The sequence below is a fragment of the Canis lupus genome, chromosome 9, assembly GCF_011100685.1.
Source record: "Canis lupus familiaris isolate Mischka breed German Shepherd chromosome 9, alternate assembly UU_Cfam_GSD_1.0, whole genome shotgun sequence".
Classification (NCBI taxonomy): domain Eukaryota; kingdom Metazoa; phylum Chordata; class Mammalia; order Carnivora; family Canidae; genus Canis; species Canis lupus.
In genome coordinates, this window is record NC_049230.1 from 18103456 (window position 1) to 18121716 (window position 18261).

General features: G+C 45.7%; 1 long non-coding RNA gene across 2 annotated transcripts; it reads left to right on the forward strand.

Moving 5' to 3' along the window:
* Positions 1-582: 582 nt before the first annotated feature.
* On the forward strand, positions 583-13970 carry LOC106559274. Of its 2 annotated transcripts, none has more exons than XR_005364015.1 (4): positions 583-668; positions 1767-1934; positions 4660-4757; positions 13537-13970. It is a non-coding gene; the product is annotated as an uncharacterized LOC106559274 (long non-coding RNA). The 2 variants fall into 2 exon arrangements; XR_005364016.1 differs by lacking the exon at positions 583-668 and adding an exon at positions 763-899.
* The last annotated feature ends 4291 nt before the right edge of the window (positions 13971-18261 follow it).

Genomic DNA, 18261 nt, shown 5'->3' on the forward strand with positions numbered 1-18261 from the left:
CTTTGGCCCAGGGTGTGATCCTGGAGTCCTGGGATTGAATCCCACATCAGGCTTCCTGTATGGGGCTTGCTTCTCCCTCTGCTTCTCTGTGTGTGTGTGTGTCTCTCATGAATAAATAAATAAAAATCCTTTAAAAAAATAAATAAAATAAAATCTTTTTTTAAAAATTAAAAAAATAAACATAAACTTCTGGAAGTCCAATGGGTTTTGGAATCTGGATTTTTTCTGGTTTTATTTTTAATATTTTATTTATTTATTCATGAGAGACACAGAGAGGCAGGGGGAGAAGAAGTAGGCTCCCCACGGGGAACCCGATGTGGGGACTCGATTCCAGGACCCCGGGATCACGACCTGAGCCAAAGGCAGATAGATGCTCAACCACTGAGCCACCCAGGTGCCCCATTCTCTGGTTTTAGAAAGGAAAATCAGTGCATCGATTGTATATTATGTAGCTCCTCCAGGGGACCTGGGACAGCATCTTGTACTCAGGTGCATTTCCGCAGTAAAATCTGTAAGCACCCACGTTCTGTGGGATAAATAAGGACTGCAACCTAGTCACATGTCCTTTCGGGTCAGGTTTTGCCATCCTGTAAATCTGGCTTTCAGGCATTTCGGGATTCTTGAACTGGGGACAAGGGAGAAGAAGGCACCCATCCTCTCCAGGGCCGGTGGGTCGTCCCCCTCCCCTCCCGCCACCCCACCCCCACCGCCCTGCAGAAAGGGCGCTGGTCCCCAGGCTTCCCTTGCGCTCCTTCCCGAGCCGCCTACGAGGGGCCGGGAGGAGCCCGGCGCTGGCTGGTGCGCGCGGAGGCGGCTACAGAGTTTCCAAATAGGAAAAGCGGCTGCGGGCCCGGGACGCGGCGGGGCGTTCCCCGGCTGCCTGCGCCCTGAGTCACCCGGTAGGCAGCAGGCGGCGCAGGAATGCGGCGGGGGCCCGGCGCCCCGGGGGCGGGGGGTTGCGCGGCGAGGGCACAGCAGCGCTCAGCCTCCGGGGACTAAGCGACACCCGCCCTGCGGACCCCTGGGGTACGCGCGCTGCCCTGCGCTGCAGAGAGGACGCGCCCCCACCCGCCCCGCTCGGCCCTCCCCGCCAGCGCTCCTCCTCGAAGGGCGCCCTTGCTCCCTGGGCCTCCGAAGGGGATGTGGGGAGAAATAGTACAACTTCCTAGTCTCTTTCTTTGTATTTCATCCTTTAAAAATTTTCTTTCAAACATGTAGTATATTCACATATTCTAGGTATTCACATATTCTAAGTATCTTTCTCACCTGAGAAAGGTAGATACCAGGGTCTCCAAGAAAGATTTGTACACCCATCTGGGTAGAAACATTATTCTCAGTATCCAAAAGGTGAAAGCACAGGGGTCCATGGAGAAATGAAAGAATAAACAAAATGTGGTATATATAAAATGCGGTGGAATATTATTCAACCTTAAAAAGGAAGAAAATTAAAAAAAAAAAAAAAGGAAGCAAATTCTGACACCTGCTGCAGGATGGATGAACCTCGAGGACATTATGCTAAGTGAGAGTATTCGGTGACATAGAGGCAGATGTTGGAGGATTCCACTTCTAGAAAGTGACTAGAGTGGGGACACTGGTGTTTAGTGGGCACAGAGCTCTGGCTTGGAAAGGTAGGTGACTCCTAGAGGGGGACAGCGGGAGGACTACACAGCAGTGTGAATGTGCAGGATGTCGCTGAGCGGGATACCTCAGAAGGGTTAAAATGGTAAACTTCAAGCTATATGTGTTTTACTACAAATTTTTTTCAGAAAAGAAGAAGAATGTAAAGGTGCAAAAGTCAGTCCTCTACCTCCTGTCCAGCAGCCATGCAGTTCCTTACCCCAAGCCCCCTAATGTCACCATCAGTTTTGTGTATCCTTCCAGAGAGAAGCTATACATATACAAGCAAGTCCATCTGACATGCATCCTATAAATGTGTAAGTATAAACATGAATACAACATATCTATGCACACTTTTTCTTTTTTAAAAAGTGTAGACAGCAGCATACTCACACTTTACCTTTTCCACTTTCTATACAGATGAACTTCCTCATTTTGCTTTTTTTTTTTTTTTTTTTTTTTAATGGCTAAAAAAAAAAAAATTGGCTATGGGGTGCCTGGGTGGTTAAGCCTTGAAGTCTGCTTGGGATTCTCTCCCTCTGCCTCTCCCCGCTGCACACACACTCTCTAAATACATACATACATACATACATACATACATACATACAATCTTTTTATTTTTTTAAAGACTGTATGTATTTATTTGAGAGAAGAGAGAATGAGCAGTAGAGGGGCAGAGTGAGAACAGGCTCCCCACTGAGCAGGGAGACAGATGTGGGAATTGATTCCAGGACTCCAGGATCATGACCTGAGCCAAAGGCAGATGCTTAACCAACTGAGCCATCCAGGTGCCCCAAAGACAATCTTTTTTTAAAAAATGGCTTCACTGTGCTCACTTTAGGAGCACATATACTAAAAACAGCTTTGCCGATAGAATTTGCACAAAACTCACCCACTGTAAGTATACTGTACAATGATTTTTAGTAAACTTACAGAATTGTGCAGTTTTGAGTACAATCGATTTTCAAATACTTCCATCATCCCTAAAGTTCCTTTGGGTCCTTTAAAGTTTAATCCTCACCCCCACCCCTCACCCCACTAACCATCGAGCTGCTTCCTCTCACTATGGCTTGCCTTCTCTGGAAATTTCATATGGTCATTTGTGTCTGGTTTCTTTTACTAAGCATCATGTCTTTGAGATTTATCCATGTGGTAGCATGTTTAATGAGTTTACTCCTGAGTAGTATTCCATTGTATGGGTATTTCACATTTTGTTTATCCACTCACAAACTGATGGATATTAGGATGTTCACAGGATTTTTGTTGTTGTTGTTTTTTTTTAAGGATTTTATTTATCTATTCATGAGAGACACACAGAGAGAGGCAGAGACCAAGCAGGGGGAGAAGCAGCCTCCACGCAGGGAGCCTGACGTAGGACTCGATTCCAGGACTCCAGGATCACACTCTGGGCTGAAGGCAGGGGCTAAACTGTGAGGCCACCTAGGGATCCCCTGTTCACAGGTTTTTATAATGTGAATGATGCTGCTATGAGCACTCGCAGACAAGTCTTTGTGGTGCCCATGTTTTTATTCCTCTTGGGTGGATAGATACCTAGAAGCATTGCTGCGACACGTGATCAGTTTTTGTTTAACTTTTTAAAAAACTGTGAAACTGCTTTCCAAAGCAGTGGCACCTATTTACATTCTCCCAGTGGTGGATGACCATTCTAAATTGCCCACATCCTCGACAGCACTTGTTATGATCTTTTTGATTCTAGAGGGTGTGAAGGGGTATCGCATGTGGTTTTAATTTGCATTTCCCTGATAAAAATGAAACGGAGCATATTTGTGTGCTTATTGACCATTTGTATATCTTCTCCAATAAAATGTCTACTCAATCTTTTGTCCATTTTTTTTAAAAGATTTATTTATTTATTTATTTATTTATTTATTCATTCGAGAGAGAGAGAGAAAAAAACGCATAGACACAGGCAGAGGAAGAAGCAGGCTCCATGCTGGGAGCCTGACGCGGGAACTCGATCCCGGGACTCCAGGATCACACCCTGGGCCAAAGGCAGGCGCTGAACCGCTGAGCCACCCAGGGACCCCTCTTTTGTCCATTTTTAACTTCAGTTGTCCTCTTATTGTTGAGTTACAAGACTTCATTCCTTTTTTAAAAAAGATTATTTATCTATTTATTCATGAGAGACAGAGAGAGAGAGACAGAGATATAGGCAGAGGGAGAAGCAGGCTCCCTGCGTGGAGCCCAATGTGGGACTCTACCCCAGGACTCCAGGATCATGCCCTGAGCCAGAGGCAGGCGCTCAACCACTGAGCCACCCAGGTGTCCCAGATTTTATTCTTTTTTATTTTATTAGTTTTTAATTTTTTTTTAAATTTATGATAGTCACACAGAGGAGAGAGAGAGAGAGAGAGGCAGAGACACAGGCAGAGGGAGAAGCAGGCCCCATGCACTGGGAGCCTGACATGGGATTCGATCCCAGGTCTCCAGGATCACGCCCTGGGCCAAAGGCAGGCGCTAAACCACTGCGCCACCCAGGGATCCCAGATTTTATTCTTTTTTATAGCTCAGTTGTGTTCCGTTGTATGGATGAGGCATAATTCGTTTGTTTCTTATTGAAATCTCTTTAAAATTGTCATTTTATGTGTAATTTTATAAAAATATATATAATTTCACAGTGAGCATACTATATTAGTGTAATAGTATATGTTCCTGACATAAATAAGTAAATAAATACATTTGGGGGATATAGCCTAAAATTATTTTCCTGAAAGGGTATCAGTAAAGTTTGGAGAGCCCTGGCCTGAGCCTTGATCCTCCTGCCGGCTGGCCTCACCTCATCCTTCAGGCCTGTTCCAGCCATCCTGAGCTTGCTTTGGATGCCCTCGGCCCCTGCACCCTGTCCTGGCCTCCCTTGGCCTGCGTCTGCCCAGCGACATGGCTTCACGCGCAGTCTAAGCTCAGTTGCTCCGAGGGACCAGACTCTGCTGGTCATTTCCTCTCCCCCTGGTTGGTTGGTTGGTTGGTTGGTTCCTTCATCTTCTTCATTTTGACCATCATCATCGCCACCATTTATTGCAGATGTACCTTATGCCCGGATCAAACATTTCATCCTCCGACCAAGCTCGTGAGGTGGAGCTTCTTTGTGGCATCTTGCTGAAGAGGAAGCAGAGGCTCAGGTGGGCTACATGTCTTGTCCTTAAGGGTTGGCAATGGAATTCAAGCACAGGTTGACTAACTCCAAAGCTCATACTTATGGCTGGTCCATGACCCTACCCTGGAGGGATTTCCTCTGATTCTTGGCAGACATCTCGGAGTTATCTCTGATGAGGGCAGTGTCAGGGGAGGACCTGAGAAATGGTAACCCGCTCATCCCAGGCCAGGGCAGCTGCGGAGCAGGTACTATTTGGGGCAGGACAGGGGTAAGGTAGGAGAGCCTGAGGTCCCCAGAGCGTGGGCACCTCTGCCCTCTTCCCACCCCAGCCTCAGGCTCAGCTCACAGGGTGGGAGAGAGGAGGTGAAGCCCAGAGTATGGGGGATGTAAGAGGTACTCGGGCTTTCTGAACTTTGTGAGGAAAAAGCTAAGCTCTATAATTACACTTGGTGCTTTCACTTTCCCTGTTTCTCAGTGAGCTTTTCTTTTCTTTTTTTTTTTTTAAGGTTTTATTTATTTATTCATGAGAGACAGACAGAGAGAGAGAGAGAGAGAGAGAGAGGCAGAGACACAGGCAGAGGGAGAAGCAGGCCCCATGCAGGGAGCCCGAGGTGGGACACGATCCCAGGACTCCAAGGATCACGCCCTGGGTCAAAGGCAGGCGCCAAACTGCTGAGCCACCCAAGGATCCCCTCAGTGAGCTTTTCTATTGGAAAACTCTAGCCTTGTCTGAGCTGAACCAAAGGAGAAGGGATCTGTGGGCACCCAAGGGGATGGGGAAGGACAAGGGGTCAGGCCCCCTCTGACAAACAGTATCAGCTCTCAGGAGCTCACATCTGATGACTACATCATTGGTTCCAGAAACATGCATGAATGCCTCCCTGGTGTTCAATCCATACCCCTTGACCTGGCATTCAAGGCCTTTCCCTCTTTCAGCTTCAGCCTTTGCTCCTCTCTATGCTAACCCTCTGCCCAGAATCTTCTTTCTTCTCCAACTCCCCAGATCTAACATTCAAATGGCAGTCATCCTTCAAGGCCCAACCCAGATGCATCCTCTTCCATGAAGCCTTCCTTGATCCCCTTAACTAAAAATGATATCTCCAGGACACTTGGGTGGCTCAGTGATTGAGCATCTGCCTTCGGCTCAAGGTGTGATCCGGGAATCTGGAGATCATATCCCATATCAGGCTCCCTGCGGGGAGCCTGCTTCTCCATCTACCTGTCTCTGCCTCTCTCTGTGTGTCTCTCATGAATAAATAAATAAAATCTTTAAAAAAATAAAAATAAAAGAGATATCTCCTTCCTCTGAACTCCCACAGCCCCTGGTTCATACCTTTCAGAGGGCACATTTCATTGTTCTGTCAACAGTAGGCACTGTTACCCCACTCCTCATTCATCTTCCTTCAGATCATAGCACCCCAATCTTCCCCTAGATTTGGCATGTGATCCAGAAGAAGCTGACTGCACCCAAGGATCCAGAGAGGGGCCTATGACCCAGGCCTAGCAGCCAAAGCATCACATGTTCTCTTCAACACCCCCATCCCCATCCCCAACAGAGATTGGTTCAGGATCAGGCCTGGGACCCAGAGTCAGTTAAATCAGGGTTTTTCTGGTATGACCAGGAGATGGACCCATCTTTTCAGGTGAGACTGACAAACACAGAATATAGTCCTAGGAGAATGAAGCCAAAACAAAGAAAAGCAGAGCCAGGCAGATTGCATACAAGGCCTTGGAGTCAGCCAAGCCTGAAGCTGGATTTTTTTTTAGACATGGGGACAAAATACTCTTTTTTTGAGTTGGTTCAGTTTGATTAACTCAAAGCATGGACTTAAGGTAACAGAGAAGTTAGGGGGCTAACAAAAAGATAAAGATGTCAGCTTTGATAAACTTACTTTGAATTCTGCAATCAGAACATCTAAAGAGTCCATGTTAATTTTGGCACACACACACATCACACACATTATTTCAAAAAATAGTGTTTAAAAAGAAGATAGTATTTCAGGGGCACCTGGGTGGCTCAGTGGGTTGAACATCTGACTCTTGGTTTTGGCTCAGGTCCTGATCTCATGGGTCGTGTGATCAAGCTCTATATCAGGCTCCACGCTGAGCAGGAATCTTCTTGGGAAATTCTCTCCCTTTGCCCCTCCTCCTGCTTGCTCACTCTCGCTCTCTCTCTCCAAAATAAATAAATCTTTTATTTTTTTAAAATTTTTTAAAGATTTTTTTTAAGTTCTTTTTTTTTTTTTAAGATTTTATTTATTTATTCATGAGAGAGAGAGAGAGAGAAGAGACAGACACAGGCCAGAGGGAGAAGCAGGCTCCATGCAGGGAGCCCGACGTGGGACTCCATCCTGGGTCTTCAAGATCAGGCCCCGGGCTGAAGGCGGCGCTAAACTGCTGAGCCACTAGGACTGCCCCATAAATAAATCTTTTAAAAAATTAGCATTCCAGAAAATTACATTTGAATCTGAATCACTTTCAGAAGTGAGAAGCACACAACCTTTTCTATCTAGACATCCAGTTACTTATAACTAAAAAATCCCTGACTGTTATACTCCCCTGTGTTGTGATTTTTCCATAGCTAATGTCCTATTTGAGCCTATGGGATAGAAGTTCCTGGAAGGCAGGGACCACAGCCTCTTGGCTTTGTGCTCCCCCAGCACCCATACAGGGTCCTCCCCACAGAGACACTCGGAGATGAGCGTTTGAGAACTGTCTGGATGAGGAGTGAACACTCTCACTGTCCTGGCCCAGGCAGGAGCCAGCCCAGGGTCCTGAGACCCCCTCCTTCTCCCCAGGCCTGACCTGATAATGGGCAGCCCTACCCTGGGCTTCCTGCCTGCCACTCCCAGCCCATGGCTCCAGAGTCAGTGGGGGCCAGAAAGCGGTGATTGCCCAGATTGCAAGAGCTCTGCATCCACAGGGATACATCTAAAAGACAATATGAGGCTCAGAGACTTCCAGGCACTCTGGCCAGCATCTGGAGAGGAGCCAGTGGCATCTGGGCCTTAGTGTTTGGAAGCTTTGGGAGGGTGCGGTGTGTGGACACAGAGAAGCTGTGCCAAAAATGAGCAGCTTGGGAAAGAAGCAATAGGGAAAAGCCTAATGCCGTGTGGAAGAGGAAGCAGAGCAGGAGGCCAGACCCCAGGGGTCTCTGCTATGTGGGGGCTCAGAGAGACCTTCAGTACTCTCCCATCTGTTTCTGGTGGCTTGTCTTGGGGCAGTCCCCTCAGCCCCATGCTTACTCTGGTAACTCTGACTCTCATAACAACATGTCTGGTGTTCTCTGTTCTCAGTAGCCAAGTGGGTACAACAGTGATGTGTCTGGAATTCTGTTCTGGTATATTAGTCAGAAACAGCCATAGTGAGCTGCAGTAAAAAAATTAATCTCTCAAAAAAAATTAATCTCTCAATCTCAGGGCTCTAGCACAACAGAGATGTGTCTCACTCACACAAGTCAGACAACTCTCCAGGTCAGCTGTCCTTTGTACAATGGCCTGCTGATCCAAGCTGCATCCTTCTAGGGGCTCCTCCCTTTCAAGCCATGGCCCCTATAGTCACCACTAACAGGAAAAGAACAGGAGGGTCCAACATTTAAATGCTTTGGTCCAGAAATGACATATGTCCCTTCCATTCACAACCCACCGATCAGAGTTAGTCACATGACCACAAGGAAGGCAAGGAAGTGTGGAGGAGCACATGGCTAATCAGTGAGTACTGGGTGCCTCTGCCACACCGGGTGTCCCAGGGAATAGGGATACAGAGGCACAAGGAATTAGCCAACTTTGAAGTTGAATAATTAGGTTCAAACCCAGCCTCCATCAATAGTTAGCTCTGTGACCTTGGGAAAGTTCATTTCTCTGAGACTTACTTTTCTCATCTGTAGAACAGGGATCAAATAAAAGTCCCTACCTCATTAGACTGTTGAGAAGATTAATCAGATAGTGCTCATAAAAAGTCCTTAGCAATCCCTGGCATGTGGTAAGCACTAACAAATACAGGCTATTTAATTAGCCTCAATTTGCTTAGAAAAAGTTGAAGATGCTCAATATATGATTGAGGAGACTAGCTAAGACACCAGCAAAGCAGGGGACATCTGGTCCAAAACTGGCCATGCCCTAAGCCCAGAGCACCCTTGTCTCCTTCCCTCCCTTCTAGAAGGATCTATATGGACCTGCAGTGTGCGAGAATTCTGTCCTCTTTCCCAAGGCGCCTGTGTCTGAAGCCTTGGTGTTAGTTGTGAGGAGAAAGCCTTGGTCCTCAGTTGAGAGAATTTCAAACATTGTGAGCAGATGAGGAAGGGGGAGATCTGCTCCCAAATGTTGCTCCTGCTCCTGTTTTATGGCAAAAAAGGTGCTCAGAGAATGGAAGACCTCAGTGTGGATACTAAGATCCCTGAAAAGCTTCTTGGAAGCTGATTTAGCTTCTTGGAGTCAGATTTAGGCAAAGTGTCTAGAAGGAGGTGCAGGGGGTGGCTGAGTGAGGTGGAAAGCAACTTCTGAGACAGAGGAAAATCATGAGACATCCACACTTGGGAAGGGGTTTGTCAAATCCAAACAGCCCTCTACAGTTTATAGAACAAGCTCTCAAGGCTGGTTAAAACTCAGCAGGGCTCAGTGGCAGGGGCAGCAAAATCCAAATTCTTCTTTCCAGTGTCAAGTTGTCCCTGGGAAAGAGCTGCGGAGCCAGGAGCCACATTTTTCCAGGCTCCCTGTGTCGAACTGTGGCCCCACAATAGGTCCTTGCCAATGGAAAGTGAGCAAAAGTAAATAAAGGGTGTCACCTCTGTGCCAAGGCTTTCGCCAAGTGGTTATGCCTTCTGCAGGGTTTCCTTCCCCTCCTCCTAGATGGGTGCCGAGGATGACAGCTAGACCAGGGGATGGTAGGGCTTCAAAAATGCAAAAAGCCCGGTCTCTAAATTGTCTCTAAATCACTGCATTGGAGGAAAGCCACCCACAATCCCAGAACGACTGCTCAGAACTGGTATATTAGTAAGACGGAAGCAATGTATTTGGGGGTTTCATTGTTACAGAACTGACATTGTCTCAAAGCACGGTGGGTACACCTTTCCTTGAAGGGGCTTGAGGGGCATTGTGGAGAATACAGAGGGGTGACAGCCCCCTTTGGCACTGCCACTGCCCCCCCAGCATTCCTTTTGCCTAGCAACAGGGCTATCCCTGTGACTTCCTCCCCTCCCTCCTCTCACCCACCCTTCCTAATGGATGGGGGACAGAACCCAGGATGGGTGGAGCTTCAGTTTGTTCAGTTTCTGCTTCTTGAGAATCTTTCCTTAGAGCATGACGTGGAAGTTTTGGCCTTTGTGAGAGGTGTGGGCAGTTGCCTCTGTAACTGGGTGGGGTGACATGAAGAAATGGGGCTGGAGAAACCTTGAGGGTGGCAGTAGGTAGGGGAGAGCAGACAGCCAGCCCAGGAGTGTGGTGGTGATAGTTTGAGCCCAGTAAATCCTAGGTGCTTCTGCTTCCATGTCTTCCCTACAGGCTGAGCCAGCTGAGGACCAGAGGCCACCACAGCCTCTCATACAGAGGACAGAATGTACCACAGAGGGCCATGCTCCTCCCAGGCCAGGGTGGCAGCAGCGCCCCCTAGAGGGCTGGTTGGATTGAGGCAGCTCAGAAAGTTGGGGAAGGGAGAACAAGAACACTTTCCCAAGACCCCAGTTTTGGCACTGGCCTGCCCTTCCTCTCCTAAGAGGAAGTTGAGGAAGGCCTTCCCTTCTTGGGAACAGGAGAGGGAAAGGAAGCTGGCCTTCCATGCTTTATCGTGCATCTGACCTCCCTCCGGTCACATCAACGTGTTTGTCACTCCCTCAGCCCTTCTGCAGTTGCCTGCAAACAATGGCACCTCCCCCATCTCCATGTCCCAACATCTAGGACCTCCTGAAAGTCTGTCCTTCCTGTCACTGTTCTGGCTTCCAGCTCTGTTGCAATACTAGAAAATGAAATTTGAAAAATTTCATTTAACAACAGCATGAAAAAAAAAACAAAAAACAAACATGAAATACTTGGGAATAAGTTTCACAAAAGATGCATAAGACCTGTGCACTACAGGGTGGGGGGATGGGGTAACTGGTGACAGGCCTTAAGGAGAGCACGTGATGAGATGAGCACTGGATGTTATACTATATATAAGTTGGCAAATTGAATTTAAATAAAATATATTTTTAAAAACTGACATAAACTGGGAAAATAAAAAAATTTTAAAAAACCTATGCACTACAAAATATTGCTGAAAGAAATTTGAAATTCAAGAAGACCTAAGGAAATGGAGAAATATGTTCATGGATTGGCAAAACTCAGTATCAAGTATCAATATTGAGATGTCTATTCTCTCCAAAATGATCTACAGATGCAACCCAATTTCAATTATAATTCCAGCAGAGCAGATTCTTTTGTAGAAATTCACATGTTGACTCAAAATTTTTATGGAAATGCAGAGGATCTGGAATATTCAAAGCTTCTTGAAAAAGAAGAAAATTAGAGAATTTACCCTACCTGACTTCATGATTTATTATAATGCTATAGTAATCGAGGCATTGTGGTATTATCACAATGACAAACAAATGGATCAATGGAATAGAAGAGAGAACCCAGAAATAGACCAACAATTAAACTAGTCATTTGATTTTTTTATACAATCACCAAAGCTTTTCAATGGAAAGGGGAAAGTTTTTTCAACAAATAATGGTAGAACCAGCTATCCACATGGAAAAAAAAAAAACTTCGGGACACCTGGGTGGCTCAGAGGTTTGGCGCCTGTCTTCTGCCCAGGGCATGATCCTGGAGTCCCAGGATCAAGTCCCACATCAGGCTCCCTGCATGGAGCCTGCTTCTTCCTCTGCCTGTGTCTCTGCCTCTCTCTGTATGTCTCTCATGAATAAATGAAATCTTAAAAAGAAAGAAAGAAAGAAAGAAAGAAAGAAAGAAAGAAAGAAAGAAAGAAAGAAAGAAAGAAACATCAACTTCTCCTTCACATCATTCACAAAATAATGATAGACCTCAACCAAAAACTAAAATCATAAAGCTTTTGAAAGAAGATATAGGAGAATATCTTTAAGACTTAGCAGTAAACAAAGATATCTTAAAATAGACTACAAAAAATAACTATATTTAAAAGATTGATACATTTTTCTTCATCAAAATAAAAAAACCTTCTGCTCAGGACTCCTGGGTGGCTCTGCGGTTGAGCATCTGCCTTTGGCTCAGGGTGTGATCCCAGGATCCATGATCGAGTCCCAGATTGGGCTTCCTGCAAGAAGCCTGCTTCTCCCTCTGCCTATGTCTCTGCCTCTCCCTCTCTGTGTCCCTCATGAATAAATATATAAATATTTTTTAAAAAGAAAATAAAAACCTTCTGCTCATCAAAATACACCATTAAGAAAATTATAGCAAGCCTCAGGCTAGAAGAAAATATTTGCAAAATATATCTGACAAAGGACGTGTATACAGAATATATAAAGAACCCCTACAACTCTGTAACAAAAAGATAGAGAACCCAATTCTTAAAATAGACAAAAGATTTGAATAAGACTTCACAAAGGAAATATACAGATGACCAAGAAGCACAGGAAAAAGTGCTTAACATTATTAGTCATTAGGAAAATGCAGAATAAAACCACAATGAGACACCAACATACACCTACCAAAATAGCAAAAATTAAAGACTGACAGCATCAAATGTTGGCACTGGAGTAATCAGAGCTCTCACACATTCCTGGAAGGAATGTAAAATGGTTCAACCACCTTGGATAAAGATCTGGTAGTTTCTTAAAACACAAACCATCTCAACAATTCTACTTCTAGGTATTCACCTAAGAGAAATGAAAGCATGTCCAAAAAAAAATATATGTATATGACCACAAGAATGTTCATTGCTAGAAACAGTTCTGATGACTATAAAATAAGAATAAATACTTTATTTTGGTATAATCATATAATGGGATTTACTTAGCAATGAGAAGAATGAACTACCTATACATGCAATATTATGAATGAATCTCCCATTGGGCTAAAAGAACCTAGACACACAAGAGTACATATAATGCAATTTGACTTATACAAAGTCCTAGAATAGGCAAAACTAATCTCTGGTGAAAAAAATGAGAATAATGGTTACCTGGGTAGGGAGAGGAAGAGATTGGGAAGAAGCATGGGGGATTTTCTGGGGTGATGATGACATACTGTGCCTTGATAGGGATTGGAGTTACTACACAGCTGTGGGCATTTGTCCAAATTCACTCATCCTTGAGATTCGGGTATAATGAAGACCTGTGCATTTCTTGGATATAAATTTTACCTAAAAAGAGATAAACAAATACTGAACTCTCATTAATTATGTTCATCCTAAAGTGTTTCTGGGTAAAAGATACTGATGTCCACAACTTTCTTTGAAATGATTCAAAAAAGTTAAAGGATGGAAGGGTGGGTGGGTGGGTAGGTGGAGAGAGATGTATGGATACAAGATTCAGCAAACAGAGCAAAGTGTTAAACGTAGAATCTAATTGGTATATGAGCACGCGCATAAAAATCTTTCAAATCTTCTGTATGTTTAACATTTTTCTTAATAAAATGTTTTTGGAGAAAAGAGCAAAACAAATTGTTTCCTGCTGTATCCTCAGGACCTAGAACAGTGTCAGAGCATGCAGTAGGTGCTCAATAAATGCTTATAGAAAGAAAGAAGAAAAGGCGAGGAGATAATGTCAAATAGGATACAAGAGCAATTCCTCAGGAGTACCCTCACTTTCCCACTTCCCCTTTTGTACCAAGTTCTCTTTTTCTTTATGACAGTTGGAAGAGTGTCGCTATTCCTCTCCAAGACCATTGGCTCCATATGCTCCAGGTACCATCTCCTCCCAACTTATCAAGAACTGGACTCCTGAGAAATCCTACCCTTTCTACCACCAGCAATTCGTCCTCTGAATCAGGTCATTTGAAACTCCTCCTTGACTCCATGTGCACATCCAACTTCTGTGCCATTTTTTTGGTCCAGTGGTTCTGTTGATATGCTGTATTACGTTCATTGATTTTTGGACGGTAAACCAACCTCACATGTCTGGGATAAATCCCACTTGATCATGGTATCTAATCCTTCTGATATGTTGCTGGGTTTGATTTGCTAGTGTGTTGTGGAGGATTTTTATATCTCTAGTCATTATTTTTATTGATCTCTATTTTTTTCTTCTTGTACTGAATTTTGCTTGGTTTTGTTATCAGGGTAACAATGGCCCCATAGAACGAGTTGGGAAGTGTGTAGTTTCTTTCTGACTAATCTTTTGCTCAAGTTTATCTCTTGATCTTTACAACACTCTGAGAAAAAGCCAAGGCCAAGGAAGGTTTAGCTGGGGTTCTCGACTTGAGCACACAACACAATTAACTGGGAACTTGTTCAAAGCAGATTCTTGGGTTTGGGCTCCAGAGATTCTGACTCAGAAAGTCTGCAGCAAGGCTGGGGATTCTGTATTTCCAACAAGCACCCCCGAGAGATTCTGGGATGAGTGCCCTCTCGTTTCATTTTAAGAAACATTGACACAGCTAAGTAGCCACAGAGGATGGGCTAGAAAAGTAATGTTTCTTCATCCAGGAGTCTCAGAGCCTTCAGTGTGTTCCAGGGCTAAGGGGGAAGCTAGCTAGAGTATGAACTATCCCACAAACTTTTTTTTTTTTTTTAAGATTTTATTTATTTGAGAGAGAGAGCATGAGCAGGGAGAGGGGTGGAGTAAAAGGGAGAAGCAGACTCCTCACTGAGCAGGGAGCCCAACACAACATGGAACTTGATCCTAGGATCCCAGGATCATGACCTGAGCAAAGGGCAGACGCTTAACTGACTGAACCACCCAGGTGTCCCTCCCAAACTTATTTGTCCACAAAATCTTTTTGTTTTAGAGGAGCACCTCACAGGATTTGGGAAACACTGCTCCCAACATTATTCAAATGTCCCTCTGAGCTCTCCTGGGGCCTTGTTCTAAACACTCACTTTGGCCTGCTCCTTGGCTTGTATTTGCATAGCCATCAGTCGGAGGTCTGTTCAGGCAGGCCTCCATTAGGGTTACATGAGTTAGGGATTTGCCTCAATAACAATGTTTCAGGAGGTACCAACAAACTCAATCATCAAGATGTGTTACTATTTGGCAGCTAGGTCAACCAGCTGGCCCATCAGGCAGCCAGTGGATTACTAGAGGGTATAATAATAGTGCAGCAAGGGTAGAGTGACCACTGCAAGTGGGTCAGGATTCAGGGTCTGCCCAGGTGGGGTCCAGCCCTAGGGCAGCAGGACAATCAAGCCAGACCCATTGTCTGTCTCCCCATGGACTGTGAACAGCCCCCCCCCCCCAGTAGAGGGAAGTCTTCCTCACCTCTGAACCCCCAGTCTGAATCCACAGTGCCCAGAACACAGAAGTGTTCAACTCCCTCACACAGAGAACACAGGGTTAATGCCAAGTTCAATTACCTTCCAACCCCTACTTGAGTGTCTAACTCAGCACTAGGCACAAGGAGACGCAGCCAAAGCGTACTTTGAGGCGATTGAGTGGATTGCATCTAGAAAGCTTCCCTAGTATCTGAGCAGCCTTTGTGGTGATGCCTTGCTTTGGGGGGATGAGAGGGCTGGATGCCAGAGAATTTCTGGAAAAAGTCTGTCTTTTCCCAAATACCCTTCCTCTCTGTGTCCAACAGAGCTTGACCTCAAATGTGCAAGTTCTACTATTCAGAAAAAGTTGGGCTCGGGCCTGACTGGGCTGGTACTAGATGTTTGTGATTTGTGTAATCATTGTGGCCTGGTTGGGCTCTGTAGCTGAGAGGCCCTCAGGCCTGAGCTTGGGAAAAAAAAAATCTGAATGCCAAAAGCAGTTGCCCTGGGACACTTTGCTGGGCCCGCCCTTCAGGCTGGTTCCAGGACGTTCCCCTGCCTCAACTTTACTCATTCCTATGTGTCATTAGAAGGGCTTTCTACATCTCCCGTCTCTTCCTTAGAATTTCTATTTCTTTCTTCCAAGAACTATAAACTCTCATCAATTAATTTGATGACCACAGGAACAATAATAGGGTTCTGTTTAAAAAGACTGGTGTAGAAAAAAAAGTTCCACATTGCCCTGCTCAAGAGAGGAAACATTTTCACTCTTAGGCAACATCCAGCTGCAGATAAGCCTCCAGCTGATTATAGAAGATGCTCTTCTATGCAATAAAAAGCTGATCCCCCCATGACCTCTACTTGTCAACACCTCATAAGTTCACTTTGAGTTGCTTCATAGCCTCAAAATTACAATGTCTTCTGGGAATTAAGCTTTATCATAATGCGATTGTGCTAAACAAACTTCAGCAAGCGGGGCAATTTGGAGGCCGGGTAATCTGCATAGACACACAGGTTTTAGGATGCCAGGAAAGCTGGTTCTTAGGGATTGTGGAATTGGCCCTAGGTCTAGGCTGCCGGCTCGCAAATGAATGTCATTTCACGGAGCAGGGAACTGGACTTTAGGTCCATATTTACACAGTAGCAAAGCTTAGGATGTTGGTCTCCAAACACCAGATCCTATCTCCCTTTTCCTTCCCACTCCCAGGACCCAACACGTCTGCTCTAATCCCCTCCCTGCTAGGAAGGCAGAAAAGAATCTGACAGTTGATAGCAGAACCCCAGCGAGTAGGAAAGAGATTCAGTCTGATTTCCCTCCTTAATTAGTCATCTGCATTTTTTTTTTTTTTTTTTTTTTTTTAAAGAATGCCTTTTCTTTTATTTCCATGCACCGGGAGCCCGACGTGGGATTTGATCCCGGGTCTCCAGGATCGCGCCCTGGGCCAAAGGCAGGCGCTAAACCACTGCGCCACCCAGGGATCCCTAGTCATCTGCATTTTAAGCCATTTATCCCATTTGTGCTGTGGAAGTTTCTGTGCCCTGTCAAATGAATTTCAGGCACATAGGAAGGTAGTGGTAGGAAGTGGACAGAGGACCGTGAAGTCACACCTTGGGCAGGGCCAAAGTTCTCACCCTTGGCCACATGGTGGAATCACTTGCGGTCATTTTTTTTTTCTTTTAAGATTTTATTTATTTGAGAGAGAGAGGGAAAGAGAGAGAGCACATGCACAAACGGGGGGGAGGGGCAGAGGGAGAAGGCAAGCAGACCCCGCACTGGGCAGTGAGCCCAAAGCAGCTGGACCATGAGGGGCTCCTTCCTGGGATCCTGGAGGCAGACATTTAACCAACACTCCACCTGGGGTCATTTTATAAGTCCTAATGTCTGGGACACCAGGGTGGCTCAGCGCTTGGGCATCTGCCTTCGGCTCAGGCCGCAATCCTGGGCTCCCTGCATGGAGCTGCTTCTCCCTCTGCCTGTGTCTCTGCCTCTCTGTGCATGTGTGTTTCTCATGAATAAATAAATAAAATCTTTAAAAAGTAAAAAGTCCTAATGTCCAGGTCACACTCCAAATCAATTACCTTAGACTCTCCAAGACTGAGCTCCAGCATCAGGATTTTTTTTTAACTCCCCTTTGATTCCAACGTACAGCCAAGTGTGTGAACCAAAGCAGTATAAACCATTCTAAATCAGATGATGCCAATGTAAGGGGGGAACAGCTGCGGTTGTGATGAATGTCCATCCTTAATGGAGACAAAGCAGTATGATCTTGTACAGGGGGTCCAGGGCCCTCACCTTTTCCTGTCACCCTGTCACCACATCCCTGTCACCACAGCGAATCTTTATCTCTGCAGCTTGCTTCTGCCTGGCCAGGTATTCTACAGCGTGCTTTCTGGGCATGGCCTCATCTCCCCACAGCTGCCCAGCAAGCCAGGTGCAATTATTGTGTACACTTTAAAGATGACAAAGCTGAGACTTGCTCTGATGGAAAAGGAATGCAGATCTGTGTGACTCCAAAGCCTCTCTTCCAGGAAATATTTTTGAAGTCATTATTGTATGGATTAATACTGTATGCTTAAATATAATAAAGGCTTCAACAAATATTTCCTGGGTGTCTCTTGTGGGCTGGGGGTAGAGTGGGGAGCAGGACAGGGTGAGGCCCGGCCCTCGGAGAATTTGCAACCCAGTGGGCCAGATGGACTCTATTTGAAGACTCCACTCCAACAGTCACACTTGGAAACAGGTCATTTCCAGAGACAGAGTGAAGGAAGCCAACAGGCAGCTGGCGTTGGGAGCAACAGAGGAGGGGCTGCTTCCCCTAGGGGCCAGAGTTGCGGGAAGTAAGGAAGTGGGTCCTGAGAAGGAGCCAGGCTGGTTCCAGTGGGCAAGGGGCAGGGGCCTCCCCCATCTCCTGGGAGACCCAGAGGAAGTCCCTTGAGGGTTTCAGGCAGAACAGTGACAGGATTAGCTTTGGATCATTAAGAGACAACCACCAAGGAAGTGGACACATTCTGCTTCTCAGTACCTATTAGCTGGATGCCCCATCCTCCCTCACCACTCCACCCACCCGGCAAAGGCGGGCCCACAGAGCCCACGGGTAACGGGCTGAGGAGCACATTTGTCAGTTAGCCTCAGCTCAGATTCTCAGGAAATACCGAAATAACAAGAG